Here is a 19,860-nt window from a genome sequence, read left to right as displayed (position 1 = left end):
TTATATATATAATCTATAATATTGCTTTAAAATAATTTTAGATTTATGCTACCAGTGTCACACTACAGCTTGCTTTTTTCATTTATCATTGTTTTTTGAGATTTATGTATATTTATAGATATGTCTAAGGCATTCATTCTAAATGCTCCATTGCATCCTGTTATATGAATAAAGATTTCTTTGTTTTTACTTTACCTATTTGAATATTAAACATTTTTTTCTATTTTCTAACAGGTAACCATTAAAATGTTTAACAATGCCCAAGAGTATTGCTAACCTTTCCCCAAATTATATAAGGATTGTAGATGATCATTAACATGATCTTTCTCTCTGTTCCATGTTAATGTTGTCTGGCATTTTAGCTCAATCTTGTTTTTAAGTCACAGAGTTATTATTATTATTGTTAGCTATTGTCAGATTTTACTTGTATTTACAAATATGTTTACCAGTTTCTTTGCTCGGTATTGTTTCTTAAATCTTATTTCTACCTTCAGGGTTCACTCCATCTTGATGAAGTATTTCCTCTATTCATTATTATTTAATTCATTCTCCGATACAGGTTTTTTTATATTTTTAACATCTCTGTAATTAGGATGCACTTTACAATTGAGGGCATATCATAGTTTAATTAACAGCATTTTCATTTTATTGGTGCATCATACAATTGATGACATCTTAAATCCAGTGTAATATGGTAGTTCATTTAGTGAGAGTCTATGAGCAGAATAACTCTCAGACTTTGTATGTCTAAAAGTATCATTATTTCACCTTCACTCATTAATTCTGATCATGGAAGTTTAATTTGACAGTCATTTTCCCCTAGTACTTTGAAAACACTATTCCATTTGTTTCTGGCGTCTATTGATGCTGTCAGTTTCATTTCTTTGTAAGTAATTTATCTATTCTTTCTCATAGCTTTTAAGATTGTTAAGACATATATGAATCTGATTTCTCCATAAGCCTTCTTTATTTCTGAATCCTGGAGACCATCCTGAGAAAGTGACAGATAAAAACTGAACATTTCTAAAGTACAACAGTTCTGAAAATGATTATATCAAAGGTGTGGCTCTGGTAATGGATGGCTGAACTGCTTGGTGATGGAGGGATTTCAACCTGAGGAGGTTAACAAAAAAGAAAAACTGGTGTATCGGTTCCCAAGTCTAGATGAACCCGGAAATTATCCAGATTATGACAGGAGTTGTGATAAAGACAAATGCAGAAATAGAGAGGTTGAAATATTAAATACATGAAAAGTCTGAGAAGTTGGTAAAATCAGAGAGAAAAGGCGGAGGAAGAAAAAGGTGATATAACTTTATGATATGAGCTTCCAAGATTCAGGTTTCCTCCTATGGATGAAGGAGTAATGGCCTCAGGCAGCATGGAGATGAATTAAACAGTTTGACCCATTCACTGATCTAAAAATTATATGGAAAAGATTCCTTAGATAAGACACTTATCAGGATTTTCTAATCCCAAATCTAACATTTTTGTCTTTCTACAAAGTGAAAGCTTCAGTGGACAAACTGAAGCACTTACTAACTATTCCTGATATTTTCTATGTTCTTAATTTAGCTTTAAAACTGATATGATTACAGCAGTTATTTTTAGTTAGAAAGGTTGTATTGGAATGAAGAATTCAAGATATTTCACATTTCATAAAAGTTGCATTTTTTTATTTTTATGAAATACATATTTTTATGTTACTGTTTTGGTTTCGGTTAGCCCCCTTTAAGGAAATATCACTTTAATGATCTACTTTGAGGTGGTTATCCACATAGAATATTTCAATTTATTTGCTGTTTTATATACTGTTTTGGGTGCATTTGCATTAATAACAAGGATCTGTTTTATAGCAAGAGACAAGGCAAATGGAACTTATAAATACTATTACATTTCTACATTGTCTTTTACTTTTGGCTCTCAAAGAGTTTATGTCTACTCAAATTTGGGAAAAATATTACCTTTTAAATAGAGGACTCTCTGTACTAAAGAGAAGACTCTACCCATGACTCCATCTGTTCCTAAATCAGTGGTAGCTGGCAGGAGTACAAGCTGGTAGTCTATGGATGCATTTTCTAGTGGGTGTATTCCTTTTCTTATTGATGACATAAATTCTGTTTAAGCATTATTTTCCAGAATAAATCACTTTCACCTACTTTGGGACTCTGTTGAAGCATGTACTCCAACTCCTTGATGATCTCAACACAAAGATTACCTGGGTCCCTTACTCCACACCTGGCCACTCAGTTTGATTCTCAGGTTCCAAAGCAAATTTTAGTTGCATCCAAAGTGTTATCAGTGGTACATTCATCAGGCTTGACCTTTATATATTCTTAAACTAACTCTTACTTATTCCCTGAATTAATATTAAACTAAGAGTATCCAAAAGAGATGTTAACTATCTATCCAAACTCTCACTTTTTGTTTCATAGATGACTCTCCCTTCTCTGCTAACAGTTATGTTCAATCATAAAGGCACAGCACTTTAATTTTTGTCCTTTGTAATCATATCTTCTCTTGAACAATGTATTCTATACAAATTTGTAATCTTCTACCCACTATCAGTTAAAAAGATTTCTGCAATTAATTTTCCTTTGTAATCATATATCCTATATGTCCTTTTACTAGCATCTTTGACCTTATTTCTTTATACACATTGGATAAACAATCCAAGTTTCAAGTCAAAAATAAGCACAGACAAAGCAAATGCAATGTAGATTTAAGAAAAGTTGATGGAAGAGACCACATGACCGCACATGAATGCCAAAGCCATTTGCTGGAATTGAGTGGAGCTGGATATTTTTGTTCTGGATCATAGTTGAGAAGTTTGAGTATCTTTACAGTTTTTGATGGAAGCTTCATCAAACCAAAACTAGATACACAGACATATTTCAACCTGTTAGTTTTGATTATATAATACAATTAGATAGTACAAGGGAGGTATATGTCAAATCTCTCTCTTATTGACTTGCTGATGTTGTGTTGCAAGCATTAGTGATTGTGTGTGTCTGTGTATGTGTGTATGAACTTGTCTGCTAGCAATTACCCTTAACTCTAAAAATTTATAGACACAGTTGCTCAAAATGACAAGAATAATACATTTTTGTTGTAGAAGACTTGTAAATACAAAACCCAAGCAAACAGAAATATAATCCTAATACCCTGGGGTAAATATTGTTAAAATATTGGTGTATAAATTTGGCAATAGGAATGACCTTTTCAAACTGTTTTCCAGTATTTTATTCCTTTTAATAATAGTCTTGGGTATTTTCTTCCACCATTAACTTTTCTCCTAAAACATGTTTCATGACATACTTTGTATACTGTATATGATGGATCATGTGTTTTTCTTGTTTTGCCCTCTATCAAGATGTTCTGGTACCACTCGGTACAGTTGAAGATTCCAAGTAGGATAGGTTATACAAAACTCCGTGTCTAGTTTCCCTTTATATAATTCCCATACTACTAACACAAAATATTAAATATTGTTCAAACACTTCTTCGTGACTATGTTACTCTTCCTCTTTTTTATTGAGATATAATTGACATACATTATATTAGTTTCAGATATACAACATACTGATTTGATATTTTTATCTATTGTAAAATGATCATCAAAATAAGTCTAGTTAACATCCATCACCATACAGTTAAAAATTTTTTTCTTGTAATAAGAACTTTTAAGATCTACTCTCTTTACAACTTTCACATATACATTATTATTAACTATAGTCACCATGCTGTACATTACATCCCTGTGACTTATTTATTTTATAACTGGAAGTTTGTACCTTTTGACCATCTTCACCCATTTTGCCCATTCCTCACCCCCTGCCTCTTGGCAATAACCAATCTGTATTCTGTGTCTCTGAGTTGTTTGGTTGGTTGGTTGGTTTTAGATTCCACATGTAAGTGAGATCATACAGTATTGGTCTTTCTCTGTCTGACTCTTTCACTTAGCATAATGCCATCAAGGTCTATCCACGTTGTCTCAAAGGGCAAGATTATTCTCTTTTCTAGTACAATGATGAAATAAAATCCTAAACTTTCTTTTTCAAAGAAAATGTGTCTTTTATTATCTTTGCAAACTTCATATTAGTGTTGGAAAAATTAAATGACTCTAAGACATTTTAAGGTCAAAACACACTGCTATATTTAAAATAGATAACCAACAAGGACCTACTGTATAGTACAGGGAACTCTGCTCAATACTCTGTAATAACCTAAATGGGAAAAGAATTTGAAAAAGAATAGATATATGTGTATGTATAACTGAATCACTTTGCTGTACACCTAAAACTAACACAACATTGTTAATCAACTATACTCCAATTAAAAATTTTAAAAATCAATCTTAAATAATTAAGTCTTTTAGTGGGAGTTTGAAATTCATTTCTTTCAATAAATTTTAAGTAGTTATTTTGTCAAAATTACTAAAAACACCACTATAATTAGTTACAGTGTAATGGTTTTTGAAATCTCCCCATCTTTTTTTTTTTTTTTTTCTGGTAAGGGAGACTTCCATGATAGAAAGCAAAATATTATGAAAGATAATATTGCTGTGTGGCAGCCAAGGATGTGCACTGCTCAGGATCTCCCTTCAGAGAGAACCTGCTGTGAGGAGTTACCTGACAAGAGTCCAGCTGCCAAATATTTAGGATTCACCTCAGCATTCATGCTGAGGTTGTGTTCTAGCTAAACTTCTATCAGTCACGGACAGAACGCTGTAGGGAAACTAGACTTCAGCCTTGCTTGCCCAATGCAGCCCCCTACTAGTAGTCGCTTTTTTTTTTGCTCTGGGGCTACCCTTGGGCCTAGCTAAGACTTGCAAGAGCTGCACAGCCATCTGGGGCTCTTTTAACTCAGGCCTCTTCTTTCTCCCCTCTCTTCTTTCTTAGGTGTCATACCTGCATTACAGTCTGAAAGTCTTTCGTGCCTTCCTGCTTACTCTTCTCCCCTTTATCTTTCACAGGCATTTCCCCCAATAAATCACTTGCACTTCTTATCCTGTCTTCATATCTGCTTCTAGAGCACTCCAACTGATGCAGTTTTATGTACCTACTTAGTTCATAATTACAGTAGCCTATTTGTTGAGGTGTATTGTCAATACTATTTCATACATTGCATTTGTTGTTTTGCATTCAATCAAAAACAACTCTCTCTGAGTACATTAAGAAAATATTTAGAATAAATCAGCATGATCCAAAGAATGACAAAAATTAACATTATCTCATCAATAAAGCCCACCCCAACAGTCAGTGAGAGATTTCCTTCAGTGCTAAAAAAAAGTTTCAAGCAGATGTTCTGTGTATTGGAACTTAAAAACTACCAAGATCAGCCTACAGGATAATGAACAGGAAACATGATCCAGACCTGAGGACTCAGCATCAAGAATTCTCTGGTTACCACCCCAGTTGCCAAACTCTGAGAAGAGACATTAGGAAATCCCATTCACTGTATTCTCAAAACACTAACAATTCCAAAGGTTTTGTGGTCAAGGAGCTCCCACTTCCTGTTGACAGTCTGAGGAGGCTGCAAGGGTTTGGCAGCATCAAATGAGTTCTGCATGTAGACAAATTACCACCATTATTGTTCTTCGGGAGGAGAGAAATATACTTCAGATGCCTCCCCATTAAGATAGATTTTAAACTACACAGAGTCCATCAGGAATAGTTTTATTTTTAAAAAAGAAATGCGTTTTATTCATTACATTTAAAATAAAGAAGAGAGTTTCTATATACAATAAGCTGAGACAAGGAGTAGGAAGCAGCAGCAAAAACATATGGACTCTGCCCAGTAACTCTTGCTTTAAGGCGAAGGATAAACCAAAAGACACTAAGCTGAGACAACGCTTCAAAAATCTGTTTTCAAACCAGTGGTGAAGCAGCAGCAAACACACTATCTGGAAGACAAAGGGTAAGCTAGTTTCCACCTGGGATTTTCCTTTTCATTTTATCCAAACCTAAATAGGCTCTGTTAGTTACCTGCCACGTTCAAGTCAGTGTTGCTTAGATGTTGATCCCTGTTTGTCACAGAAACTAAAGAGAAGCTCATAACTGAAGCAACCTTGATTCTCCTGTTATCAAGCTATGGCCTTGTTCCTTCATTGTCCATATATCCCTCCTGATTGTACCACCTCCTCCAAGAATTTTCCCACAGACGGGTTTAGGAGAGCCTGGGATGCATACTCTCCAACTGTGTCTCCATGGACCATGCACATTCTCTACAGTAACAATGAACATGTTCCAAATAATTATTATGATCTGTCTCCAGAAACAGTGATATCCTTAAAGGACAGGAATCTGTATTCTACTCATTGTTGGGTCTCCAATGCCTTGCCTAGTTCCTGGTTAGCACTTGATAAATGTTTGTTGCAATTAGAATCACCAGATACTCACTCTTGAACCAGATGGTCGAGATAATGAGCTCTGTTTTTAGAAAATTTATTTCCAGCAAATAAATATAGTCTGTATAAGTAAATTCTATTACAATTATGTTTTGAGATTCTCTTTCCAGTGGTAGATCTGCCTTTTGACCCTGTGTATTAACTCACTTATTGACTGTTAGAGCAGCAGCTGTGCTGGTACATCAGGGAAGGTGCCCCTGTGGGTACCTCACTGTAAGTTAAATGGCAGAGTTCTGAAGGTATGTGAGCTCATGACCATGTGGGTGGCACATGCTTAACACCAAATAAATGCAGACTAATGTATTGAAAAATAAGTTTTGGGAAAGAGTGATTCAGTATCTACTGTTCACCTTTCTTATAATCTCAAAGTAGACTCAATCTTTTTTTCATCCTGAAATTTCTTGAGGAAAAATATAATATTTCAAATTAAAAGTTACATTACCTTATATAAATAATCAGCTTTTTTTTTTTTTAATGTGGTCAGCATCAATGAGGTCCCCAGTGTAGATCCAGGAGCCCTCAGATGTCTGTAAAAGTAACTTACTTTCAAAGTTTTGCCCTCTGGCACTTGAAATGTTTCAAGTTGAGAAGCCATGAGAAAGCTCCTTCTTTTAATGATTATATTAAGATTGTATAGCTGTCCTCATGGAACAGAAAAACCTTCCTTTAAATATAGTTTTCAAGAAGTTGGTGCCTAAGTAAGATATTCACTTTCTTGGTAGAATAACATTTTTTGCTAAGTTACAAATCCCTTTAAGTAGAAATGCTATTTTAAATATTCAAATTTATTGAATTAAAAAAAATTTTGTGTAAAATTATCACATGGAAATAACAGCATTAATAACCACAATTATGCTCTACATATTTTCTAATTTATAATACATTATGTTTATATTTATAATATATATATGTTTATAAATTTATATTTTATAATCCTCATGACATATCTATGAGGTAAATATTATTATCTCTGTTTTAGGGTTGGAAAAGTGAGAGTAAGACATTTAAGTAACTTGAACATCTAACAGGTAGTAAATAGCTAAATTGGGATTTAAATCTGGAATTTTGCAAATCCAGACCCATCAACCCTTCACCTAATAACTTGTGGTGTCATGTGGAATATGTGGACTCGGAACAGAGGAGTCTAAATTTGGATCAATAAGAACTGAACATTGATTATGTATGTATTTCAAAGTACCTTTCACTGTTCAAAGATAAATTTTTAAAAAATAAAACCAACTTAATATAATCTACAGTTACTGTTATATTTAGAATGAAATGCAGATTATAATTGATAAACTAAAACTGTGTTCATTTCTTTTGTGTTCAGTAAATTTTTATCAACTGTGTTTGATAGTGTTCTTGAAACCTGTGGCAACCCTGGTTGATCTGAACTGTATAATATGAAAACCTTTCATGACAAAATAAAAAGCAAGAGAGTGCAAAGCACATGCTGCGTAGGAAATAAGGTCTTTTAGGAGAATGGTCAAAAAACAAAGAATTGACCCCCAAATAAAGAAAGTTTAAAAAAAAAAAATCAATAATGCAAGTGATAGATGAAAACAATTAAAATGTATTACTCTCATGGTAGTAAAAGTGAATTAGTTAAATATTAAAATTATGCATCCTCTATAATAAAAGAGTTTTTAAAACATTGTTACTCGCAATGGTTTATATATTTTAAAATTTTAAATTATTAATTAGTTAAGCAGTGTAGGACTTGATTTCAGCTTCAGTCCAATCTGGAAGTGTTTTTTTTTTTTTTTTTTTTTTTCTTCCTGCCTAAAATGGAGTGGTTATCAAATATTCTTCATCACTGCAATTTATGTGGAACCCAGAAATGTCTGAATAAATCTCAGAGGGTTTATCTACAGCACATAGAGAGGAAAACAACATGATTTCCCACCATAGAAGGCAGCAGCTAGCACCCTGCAGGGTGTTATAGATGGAAGAAAAATCTCCTCAGCAACATACTTGATAAAAATTATGTATTGAAAGTAACCTTTGAATAGTTGCAAAAACAGATGCTCAACGTATTCTGTAACTAGAGTGTGGGCTCTGAGACGAGGCAGACCCACCACTGCTGGCCTGGGACGGAAGCTGTGTGCAGCAGACAGAAAAGCATGAGCGTCGCTCACACTCCTTCTATACCTTTTTAACTTCCCATTTCATGAGGAGCAACAAAAACAGTTTGCCAGTTGCTGCTGGAGACGGGTATCTAGACACAGTGGGTTTCCTCCACTCTGAAAGTTTCTGTTGTGAGTTTGATGCCCAGAGAGTCTTGGTGGTGTCTTCTTTAAAACTGAAGGGACCTGTCAAATATATGCAATAAAAGCTTAAATAAATATATAAGGCATTATTAAGTCACACATTTCTTATCTGTAAAAACTTCTGCTCTTTCTTATTGTTAGTTTGTTTTAGAGACTTCATCCGAATGGGAAGAAATTGAGCTGAATGCGTTTACATAGCATGAGAATCTATTTAAGGAGAGAGGAGAGGCAAACATGAAACTGAAATTTTCATAACAAAGAAAAAGATAAAAGAAAATAGTTACCCTTTGTTTAGTCTCTGTTAGAGAACAAATACTCATAATTAAACTCTAACTGGAATCAAAATGTAGTTTGGGATAAACAACCTAAATGGCCTCCAAGATAAATTACAGTACTCATTTCCCTATTGTTGGTTTGTTCTCTCCAGCTTCACCAGGAAGCAGGACTGTGCAGATTCTGTACTTGTGTGTCACCACCAAGCAGGTTCTCTCATGCCAGCAAGCTTAGCAACTTGTTTGAGTGTGGCCACTTGCTCACCATCTGGAACTGCTTCATCTTCTCTTTACAGAGAGAGAGAGAGAGAGAGAGAGAGAGAGAGAGAGAGAGGGAGGGGGAGAGGGGGAGAGTGGGAGAGAAAGAAGGAAAGGAAGGAGGGAGGGAAGCAAAAAAGAAGGAAGGAAGGGAGAAGGAATGAGAAGGAAGAAAGAAAGGGTGAGTAACGTCACTGGATTGCCTTTTTATTTGTAGAGGTTTCTGTGTGCTTATCCAACCCAGTCATCATCCATGCCACCTGGAGGCACCCACCAGCCACAATTCGTCTGACACTGGGCTCGACCACAGAATTACTCCCTAGAAGTATGTTCATTTCCAATCCCATGACATTACTGCAGATTGCCAAGAGAGAAATGTAGTTTTATTTTTTACACATTCCATTTTCAGTCTTTTGCAGGTTTTAACCTATATCCCTCAATTTGCTATGATCTTTATGAAGCTATGTTTGATTTATGAGGAAAGTTGACTAAGTGGATTTTTTCAAAAGAAGAAACAGCTTACATGGTATGTGCTTTGGCTCATACTTTGCCATGGGTAGGGGATGGGGAGTGGAGGGCAGGGTGGAATGGGGTGAGGGGTACAGTGTGTTGTTAGTCTTAAAGAGACTAAGCTCCATTCTAATCAGGACACGTCTTTCACCACAATGTTTGTCCACACTAGTCATTTCTTATAACAAAGCAAAATGAGGAAAGTGATAGAAAAGCCTCTTTGGTTAAAGCCTCATCTGTTTAAAATTTGTGAGAAAACATATGTGTTCATGAATTTATAAATTTCAAAAGTTTTAGTACTTGCTTAACATGTTGATTTATAACTAGCATTGGATAATTTAATACAGAAAATCTTATAGATGATACTGTGCTTATAGCCTAAAGAAATCTCCAGATATTATGTTTGAAAATAATTGACCTTAACTCGTACGGCCAATTTTATGATTGTTTCACAGAAAAGGAGAGAACTTCTTCCTTCCTTAGCTCCCTTGAGTAGGGGTCAGTAATTAAGACACACGTGCCAAACAAGACACGAGAGCTTATTTTCATTGGTGTGCATGCTACTAATAGCCTTCTCTTGAGAGAATAATCACCAGCTGCGTTCTACAACATGTGAGAATGTGTGGGTGGAATAACCATTTCCCCACTTATCTTCTGCCTAGTCTCAATATCACTCTACCCCACTGGGCTCCCCAGAAGCATAGGTGCTGCCAGCGAGGCACACCACTTGTTTAAGGAATGGTCAACCCCAGCTGGGCCCATGGTCTAGTACTTGGTCCATCCTCAGAATATGGGAGGGGATTACAAAGTAAGAAAAATAAAACCAGTATTTGTGGAGCACCTTATACCTGTGAGACAGTCTTTATAATCTTCAGAGAGGTTAAAGAACTTTCCCAAGTCCTAACTGGTTTGAACCAATGACCTCTGACTCCAAGGCCTATCATAATTCCACTATATTTGGTTCCATGTCTTCCTAAAGAAGACAGTTCTTTCGAAGAAATCTCTTAAACTGTTGCCCTCAGGAACCACTGTTCCAAGGGTTATTAACTTGTCACAAAGACCGTATTTTGTGATGAGCTGGTTGGAGATCTATGTGTTAAAAATCACCTTCTCACACAGGGCTTCTTGGAGCCTTCATACATGGATGTGCATTGTGAATCTTCTAGAGAGAGATCAGAATTTATGTGCTTCTAAAATTTATGCCCTCAAACGGTACGTCTGTTAATATCTCCTTGACTCAGTGTTCCACAGAACAATATGGGCAAAATACTTTGAGATATCTAGGAAGTACATTCTAAGAGAACAGCTTCATATACTTGGATAATAATTATAAATGATATTAGAATAATCAGTCGTGAGATGATAAATATAAAATGAAGAATCTAGGCCCTGCCTTGTGCTGGCCACTGGTTGGCGGGACCAGGTCACGAGGTGGCTGACTGTGGAACCCCAGGAGGCCCCAGGGCTAGTACTGGCTCACTGGTGGGCAGAGCTGGGTCCTGGAGTCTGATTACAGAATCCAGGCGTCCCAGAACTGGTGTTGGATCACTGGTGACGGGGGGACGGCTCCTGACACAGTTGGGTATAGGATTGGGCATTTCCGAAACTTGTATTGGCCTGCTAATTGGCAGGACCAGGCCCCAGCTGGTTCGGGGCTGGGCCTGACCTGTTGGTGGGCAAGGTGGGTCTGCAGGCTGCAGGATTGTGGTTTTCTTGCCTCTGTTGTCTGCTTCCTGGAGGGCAGGGCCGGGGTCCAGGGGATTCTGGGACTGGTGCCTGCCTACTGGTGGGTGGAGTGGGCAGGGCTGTGTCTAGAAGTGACTGTAGGCTCAGGGGGTCTTCAGGCAGCCAGCTAATGGATTGGGGCTATGTCCCTGCCCAGTTAGTTGCTAGGCCTAAGGCATCCCAGCACTGGCGCCTACAGGCTGTTGAGCCAGGGCAGGGCCAGGTCCTGGGGCTCATAAGCTACAAGGAGGATTCTACAATGGTGCTTGCCAGCATTAATGTCCACATGGTAGAAGGAGCTTTTAAGAATGGCTGCCACCAGTATCTATGTCTCCAGGGTGAGCTGCAGTTGCCTCCTGCCTCTATGGGAGGCTCTCCAAGACCAGCAGTTAGGTCTGACCCAGGCCCCTATCAAATTACTCCTCCTGCCCTGGGTCCTGGAGTGTGTGAGATTTTGTATGCATCCTGTAGGAGTGGAGTCTCTATTTCCCACAGCCCTCAGGGACTCCTGAAAGTAAGTCCCACTGGCCTTCAAAGCCTAGTGATCTGGGGGCTTGTTTTCCTGGTGCAGGACTTCCAGTCTGGGGAGCTCATCATGGGGCTCAGAACTCTCACTTCTTTGGGAGAACCTCTGCGATGTAATTATTCTCCAGTTTGTGGGCTGCCCACCTGGGAGTATGGGACTTGATTATATCACGAGTCCGCTGCTTCTACCCATTTCATTGCGGTTCCTTCTTTATGTCTTTAGTTATAGAAGATCTCTTCTGGTAGATTCTGTTCTTTTTTATCATAGGCAGTTCTGCCAATAGTTGTGATTTTGGTGTGCCCATGAGCTCAGGGTCTTTCTACTCTGCCATCTTGTGCTCTTCTGTTTCCCATGCACCATTCTTAAGAAAGTATCAGAAGACACTCTACCAAATTGAAATAATAAGCTGAGAAAGAGGAAATCAGGAATGCTAAGTGAAGTAAGTCAGACAGAGAAAGATAAATACTGTATGATCTCACTTATACGTAGAATCTAAAAAGTAAAACAAACTAGTGAATATAACAAAAAAGAAACAGAGTCACAGATATAGATAACAAATTATTGGTTAATAGTAGGGGGAGCTAAGGAGGGAGGGACAGATAGGAGTAGGGGATTAAGAGATACTATTATGTATAAAATAAAAAAACTACAAGGATGTATTCTATAACACAGGAAATATAGCCAACATTTTATAGTAACTATTAATGGAATATAAACTTTAAAAATTGTGGATCACTATGTTGCAGACCTATAACCTAGATAATATTGTACATCAACTAAACTTCAATAAAAATAAATATTTAAAAATCAGACACAAATTTTTTAAAATATTATTTATCTATGCATATAAAGCTTATTAATTGATTTTGAGCTGATCTATTTGATATTTGGATATGACATCTTTAGATTATTTTCTTCACAGAATTGGAATTGGCAAAATGTTCTCATGGCAACAAAACCCATCACAATCCCAGAGAGTGCATATTTAAGGACTAAAGAATGCTTTGTGTGAATACTGCTCTACTAACTGACAATTTATTATTATTAAAAGAGAATTTATTATTAAGAGAATTTTCAGTGCCTACGATGGGCCACACATGATAGTAAATACAGAGAAGAACTTAGTGTGGCCTTCAAGGGCCTCACTGCCTAAAAGGAGAAACGGGCTTTTTAACAAAAAGTGTTAACAAGCTTTTTTTTTTGAGAAAGTGTCAGTCTTTATACCCAAACTAGCCCCTATCCCCTGCCTGTATCACACAGCCAATTAAATGACAACAGTATTAGTCTAGTCTACTGAGAATTAAATAGAATTCAAAATTTGTCGTAAGCTTTTTGAGTTTGAGGGTGGAAGTTTTCCCCATTTCTGGTGTTCTTGGTCATTAACTCTTCTTTTTTAACATCTTTATTGGAGTATAATTGCTTTACAATGTTGTGTTAGTTTCTGCTGTATAACAAAGTGAATCAGCTGAACGTATACATATATCCCCATATCCCCTCCCTCTTGCATCTCCCTCCCACCCTCCCTATCCCACCCCTCTAGGTGGTTACAAAGCACCAAGCTGATCTCCCTGTGCTATGCAGCTGCTTCCCACTAGCTATCTATTTTACATTTGGTAGTGTATATATGTACATGCCACCCTCTTACTTTGTCCCAGCTTGCCCTTTCCCGTCCCGATGTCCTCAAGTCTTCTCTGTGTCTACATCTTTATTCCTGTCCTGTGCCTAGGTTCTTTAGAACCAATTTTTTTTTTTTTTTTACGTTCCATATATATGTGTTAACATACAGTATTTGTTTTTCTCCTTCTGACTTACTTCACTCTGTATGACAGTCTCTAGGTCCATCCACCTCACTACAAATAACTCAATTCGTTTCTTTTTATGGCTGAATAATATTCCATTATTATTAGATATGGGCCACATCTTCTTTATCCGTTCATCTGTAGATGGACACTTAGGTTGCTTCCATGTCCTGGCTATTGTAAATAGTGCTGCAGTGAACATTGTGGTACATGACCCTTTTGAGTTATGGTTTTCCCACTACTATATGCCCAGTATTGGGATTGCTGGGTCATATGGTAGTTCTATTTGTAGTTTTTAAAGAACCTCCATACTGTTCTCCATAGTGGCTGTATCAATTTACATTCCCACCAGCAGTGCAAGAGGGTTCCCTTTTCTCCACGCCCTCTCCAGCATTTATTGTTTGTACATTTTTTGGTGATGGCCATTCTGACTGGTGTGAGGTGATACCTCACTGCAGTTTTGATTTACATTTGTCTAATGACTAGTGATGTTGAGCATCCTTTCATGTGTTTGTTGGCAATCTGTATATCTTCTTTGGAGAAATGTCTATTTAGGTCTTCTGCCCATTTTTGGATTGGGTTGTTTGTTTTTTGCTATTGAGCTGCCTGAGCTGTTTGTATATTTTGGAGATTAATCCTTTGTCAGTAGCTTCATTTGCAAATATTTTCTCCCATTCTGAGGGTTGTCTTTTTGTCTTGTTTATGGTTTCCTTTGCTGTGCAAAAGCTTTTAAGTTTCATTAGGTCCCATTTGTTTATTTTGGTTTTTGTTTCCATTTCTGTAGGAGGTGGGTCAAAAAGGATCTTGCTGTGATTTATGTCAGAAGTGTTCTGCCTATGTTTTCTTCTAAGCGTTTTATAGTGTCTGGCCTTACATTTAGGTCTTTAATCCATTTTGAGTTTATTTTTGTGTATGGGGTTAGGGAGTGTTCTAATCTCATTTTTTACATGTAGCTGTCCAGGTTTCCCAGCACCACTTACTGAAGAGGCTGTCTTTTCTCCATTGTATATTCTTGCTTTATAAAAGATAAGGTGACCATATGTGCCTGGGTTTATCTCTGGGCTTTCTATCCTGTTCCATTGATCTATATTTCTGTATTTGTGCCAGTACCATACTATCTTGATTACTGTAGCTTTGTAGTATAGTCTGAAGCCAGGGAGCCTGATCTTCCAGCTCCATTTTTCTTTCTCAAGATTGCTTTCACTATTCGGGATCTTTTGTGTTTCCATACAAATTTTGAAATTTTTTGTTCTAGTTCGGTGAAAAATGCCATTGCTAGTTTGATAGGGCTTGAATCTGTAGATTGCTTTGGGTAGTACAGTCGTTTTAACAGTGTTGATTCTTCCAATCCAAGAACATGTTATATCCCTCCATCTGTTTGTACTGTCTTTAATTTCTTTCATCAGTGTCTTATAGTTTTCTGCAGACAGGTCTTTTGTCTCCTTAGGTAGGTTTATTCCTAGGTATTTTATTCTTTTTGTTGCAGAGGTAAATGGGAGTGTTTCCTTAATTTCTCTTTCAGATTTTTCATCATTAGTGTATAGGAGTGCAAGAGATTTCTGTGCATTAATTTTGTATCCTGCTACTCTACCAGATTCATTGATTAGCTCTAGTGGTTTTCTGGTAGCATCTTTAGGATTCTCTATGTATAGTATCATGCCATCTGCAAACAGTGACAGTTTTACTTCTTCTTTTCTGACTTGGATTCCTTTTATTTCTTTTTCTTCTCTGATTGCTGTGGCTAAAACTCCCAAAACTATGTTGAATAATAGTGGTGAGGGTGGGCAAACTTGTCTTGTTCCTGATCTTAGAGGAAATGGTTTCAGTTTTTCGCCATTGAGAACGATGTTGGCTGTGGGTTTGTCATATATGGCCTTTATTATGTTGAGGTTAGTTCCCTCTATGCCTACTTTCTGGAGGGTTTTTATCAAAATTGGGTGTTGAATTTTGTCGAAAGCTTTTTGTGCATCTATTGAGATGATCACATGGTTTTTCTCCTTCAGTTTTTAAGATAGTTTATCACATTGATTGATTTGCGTATATTGAAGAATCCTTGCATTCCTGGGATAAATCCCACTTGATCATGGTGTATGATCCTTTTAATGTGTTGTTGGATTCTTTTTGCTAGAATTTTGTTGAGGATTTTTGCATCTATGTTCATCAGTGATATTGGCCTGTAGTTTTCTTTTTTTGTGACATCTTTGTCTGGTTTTGGTATCAGGGTGATGGTGGCCTCGTAGAATGAGTTTGGGAGTGTTCCTCCCTCTGCTATATTTTGGAAGAGTTTGAGAAGGATAGGTGTTAGCTCTTCGCTAAATGTTTGATAGAATTCGCCTGTGAAGCCATCTGGTCCTGGGCTTCTGTTTGTTGGAAGATTTTCAATCACAGTTTCAATTTCAGTGCTTGTGATTGGTCTGTTTATATTTTCTGTTTCTTCTTCGTTCTGTGTCAGAAGGTTGTGCTTTTCTAAGAATTTGTCCATTTCTTCCAGGTTGTCCATTTTTATTGGCATATTGTTGCTTGTAGTAATCTCTCATGATCCTTTGTGTTTCTGCAGTGTCACTTGTTACTGCTCCTGTTTCATTTCTGATTCTATTGATTTGAGTCTTCTCCCTTTTTTTCTTGATGAGTCTGGCTAATAGTTTATCAATTTTTTTTATCTTCTCAAAGAACCAGCTGTTAGTTTTATTGATCTTTGCTATCATTGCCTTCATTTCTTTTTCATTTATTTCTGCTCTGATCTTTATGATTTCTTTCCTTCTGCTAACTTTGGTTTTTTGTTGTTGTTGTTTCTCTAATTGCTTTAGGTGTAAGGTTAGGTTGTTTATTTGAGATGTTTCTTCTTTCTTGAGGTAGGATTTTATTGCTATAAACTTCCCTCTTAGAACAGGTTTTGCTGCATCCCTTAGGTTTTGGGTCATCGTGTATTCTTTGTCATTTGTTTCTAGGTATTTTTTGATTTCTTCAGAGATCTCTTGGTTATTAAGTAGTGTACTGTTTAGCCTCCATGTGTTTGTATTTTTTACAGAGTTTTTCCTGTAATTGATATCTCATTTCATAGCATTGTAGTCGGAAAAGATACTTGATACGATTTCAATTTTCTTAAATTTACCAGGGCTTGATTTGTGACCCAAGATATGATCTATCCTGGAGAATGTTCCATGAGCACTTGAGAAGAAAGTGTATTCTGTTGTTTTTGGATGGAATGTCCTCTAAATATCAATTAAGTCCTTGTTGTTTAATGTATCATTTAAAGTTTGTGTTTCCTTATTTATTTTCATTTTGGATGATCTATCCATTGGTGAAAGTGGGGTGTTAAAGTCCCCTACTCTGATTGTGTTCCTGTCAATTTCCCCTTTTATGGCTGTTAGTATTTGCCTTATGTATTGAGGTGCTCCTATATTGGGTGCATAAATATTTATAATTGTTATCTCTTCTTCTTGGATTGATCCCTTGATCATTATGTAGTGTCCTTCTTTGTCTCTTGTAACAGTCTTTGTTTTAAAGTCTATTTTGTCTGATATGAGAATTGATACTCCAGCTTTCTTTTGATTTCCATTTGCATGGAATATCCTTTTGCATCCCCTCACTTTCAGTGTGTATGTGTCCCTAGGTCTGAAGTGGGTCTCTTGTAGACAGCATATATACGGGTCTTGTTTTTGTATCCATTCAGCCAGTCTATGTCTGTTGGTTGGAGCATTTAATCCATTTACATTTAAGGTAGTTATTGATATGTATGCTCCTATTACCATTTTCTTAATTGTTTTGGGTTTGTTATTGTAGGTCTTTCCCTTCTCTTGTGTTCCTGCCTAGAGAAGTTCCTTTAGAATTTGTTGTATAGCTGGTTTGGTGGTGCTGAATTCTCTTAGCTTTTGCCTTTCTGTAAAGGTTTTAATTTCTCCATTAAATCTGAATGAGATCCTTGCTGGGTAGGGTAATCTTGGTTGTAGGTTTTTCCCTTTCATCCCTTTAAATATGTCCTGCCACTCCCTTCTGGCTTGCAGAGTTTCTGCTGAAAGATCAGCTGTTAACCTTATGGGGATTCCCTTGTATGTTATTTGTTGTTTTTCCCTTGCTGCTTTTAATATTTTTTCTTTAATTTAATTTAATTTAATTTAATTTTTGATAGTTTGATTAATATGTGTCTTGGCATGTTTCTCCTTGTATTTACCCTCTATGGGACTCTCTGCACTTCCCGGACTTGATTGACTATTTCCTTTCCCATGTTAGGAAAGTTTGCAAGTATAATCTCTTCAAATATTTTCTCAGTCCCTTTCTTTTTCTCTTCTTCTTCTGGGACCCCTATAATTTGAATGTTTGTGTGTTTAATGTTGTCCCAGAGGTCTCTGAGACTGTCCTCAATTCTTTTCATTGTTTTTTCTTTATTCTGCTCTGCTGTAGTTATTTCCACTATTTTATCTTTCAGGTCACTAATCCGTTCTTCTGCCTCAGTTATTCTGCTATTGATTCCTTCTAGAGAATTTTTAATTGCATTTATTGTGTTGTTCATCATTGTTTGTTTGCCCTTCAGTTCTTCTAGGTCCATGTTAAACGTTTCTTGTATTTTATCCGTTCTATTTGCAAGATTTTGGATCATCTTTACTATCATTACTCTGAATTCATTTTCAGGTAGACTGCCTACTTCCTCCTCATTTGTTCCATCTGGTGGGTTTTTTACCTAGCTCCTCATCTGCGTTGTATTTCTTTATATTCTCATTTTGCCTAACTTACTGTGTTTGGCGTCTCCTTTTCGCAGGCTGCAGGTTCATAGTTCCCGTTGTTTTTGGTGTCTGCTCCCGGTGAGTAAGGTTGGTTCAGTGCATTGTGTAGGCTTGCTGATTGAGGGGACTGGTGCCTGTGTTCTGGTGGATAAGGCTGGGTCTTGTCTTTCTGGTGGGCAGGACCGCGTCTGGTGGTGTTTTGGGGTGTTTGTGAACGTATTATGATTTTAGGCAGCCTCTCAGCTAATGGGTGGGGTTGTGTTCCTGTCTTGTTAGTTGTTTGGCATAGGGTGTCCAGCACTGTAGCTTCCTGGTTGTTGAGTGGAGCTGGGTCTTAGCTTTGAGATGGAGATCTCTGGGAGAGCTTTCACCATTTGATATTACGTGGGGCCAGGAGGTCTCTGGTGGACCAATGTCCTGAACTCGGCTCTCCTACCTCAGGGGCTCAGGCCTGACACCTGGGTGGAGCACCAAGACCCTGTCAGCCACATGGCTCAGAAGAAAAGGGAAGAAAAAAAAGAGAAAGAAAGAAAGAAGAAAAAACTAAAATAAAAGTTATTAAAGTAAAAAATTTTTTGAAATATTATTAAAAATCCTGAGATTGGTTCAAGATGGCGGAGTAGAAGGACGTGCTCTCATTCTCTCTTGCGAGAGCACTGGAATCACAACTAACTGGTGAACAGTCATCGACAGGAGGACACTGGAACTCACCAAAAAAGATACCCCACATCCAAAGACAAAGGAGAAGCCACAATGAGGTGATAGGAGGGGTGCAATCACAATAAAATCAAATCCCATAACTGCTGGGCGGGTGACTCAGAAACGGGAGAACACTTATACCACATAAGTCCACCCACTGGAGTGAAGGTTCTGAGCCCCACATCAGGCTTCCCAATCAGGGGGTCTGGCAACGGGAGGAGGAATTCGTAGAGAATCAGACTTTGAAAGCTAGCGCGATTTGATTGCAGGACTTTGACAGGACTGGGGGAAACAGAGATTCCACTCGTGGAGGGCACACACAAAGTAGTGTGTGCATCGGAACCCAGGGGAAGGAGCAGTGACCCCATAGGAGACTGAACCAGACCTACCTGCTAGTGTTGGAGGATCTCCTGCAGAGGTAGGGGGGTGGCTGTGTCTCATCGTGAGGACAAGGACACTGGCAGCAGAAGTTCTGGGAAGTACTCCTTGGCGTGAGCCCTCCCAGAGTCCACCATTAGCCCCACCAAAGAGCCCGGATAGGCTCCAGTGTTGGGTCGCCTCAGGCCAAACAACCAACAGGGAGGGAACCCAGCTCCGCCCATCAGCAGACAAGTGGATTAAAGTTTTACTGAGCTCTGCCCCCCAAAGCAACAGCGAGGTCTACCCACCACCAG

The sequence above is a fragment of the Balaenoptera physalus genome (assembly GCF_965194825.1).
Source record: "Balaenoptera physalus genome assembly, chromosome: 3".
NCBI lineage: Eukaryota > Metazoa > Chordata > Mammalia > Artiodactyla > Balaenopteridae > Balaenoptera > Balaenoptera physalus.
This window is presented reverse-complemented; position numbering follows the sequence as displayed.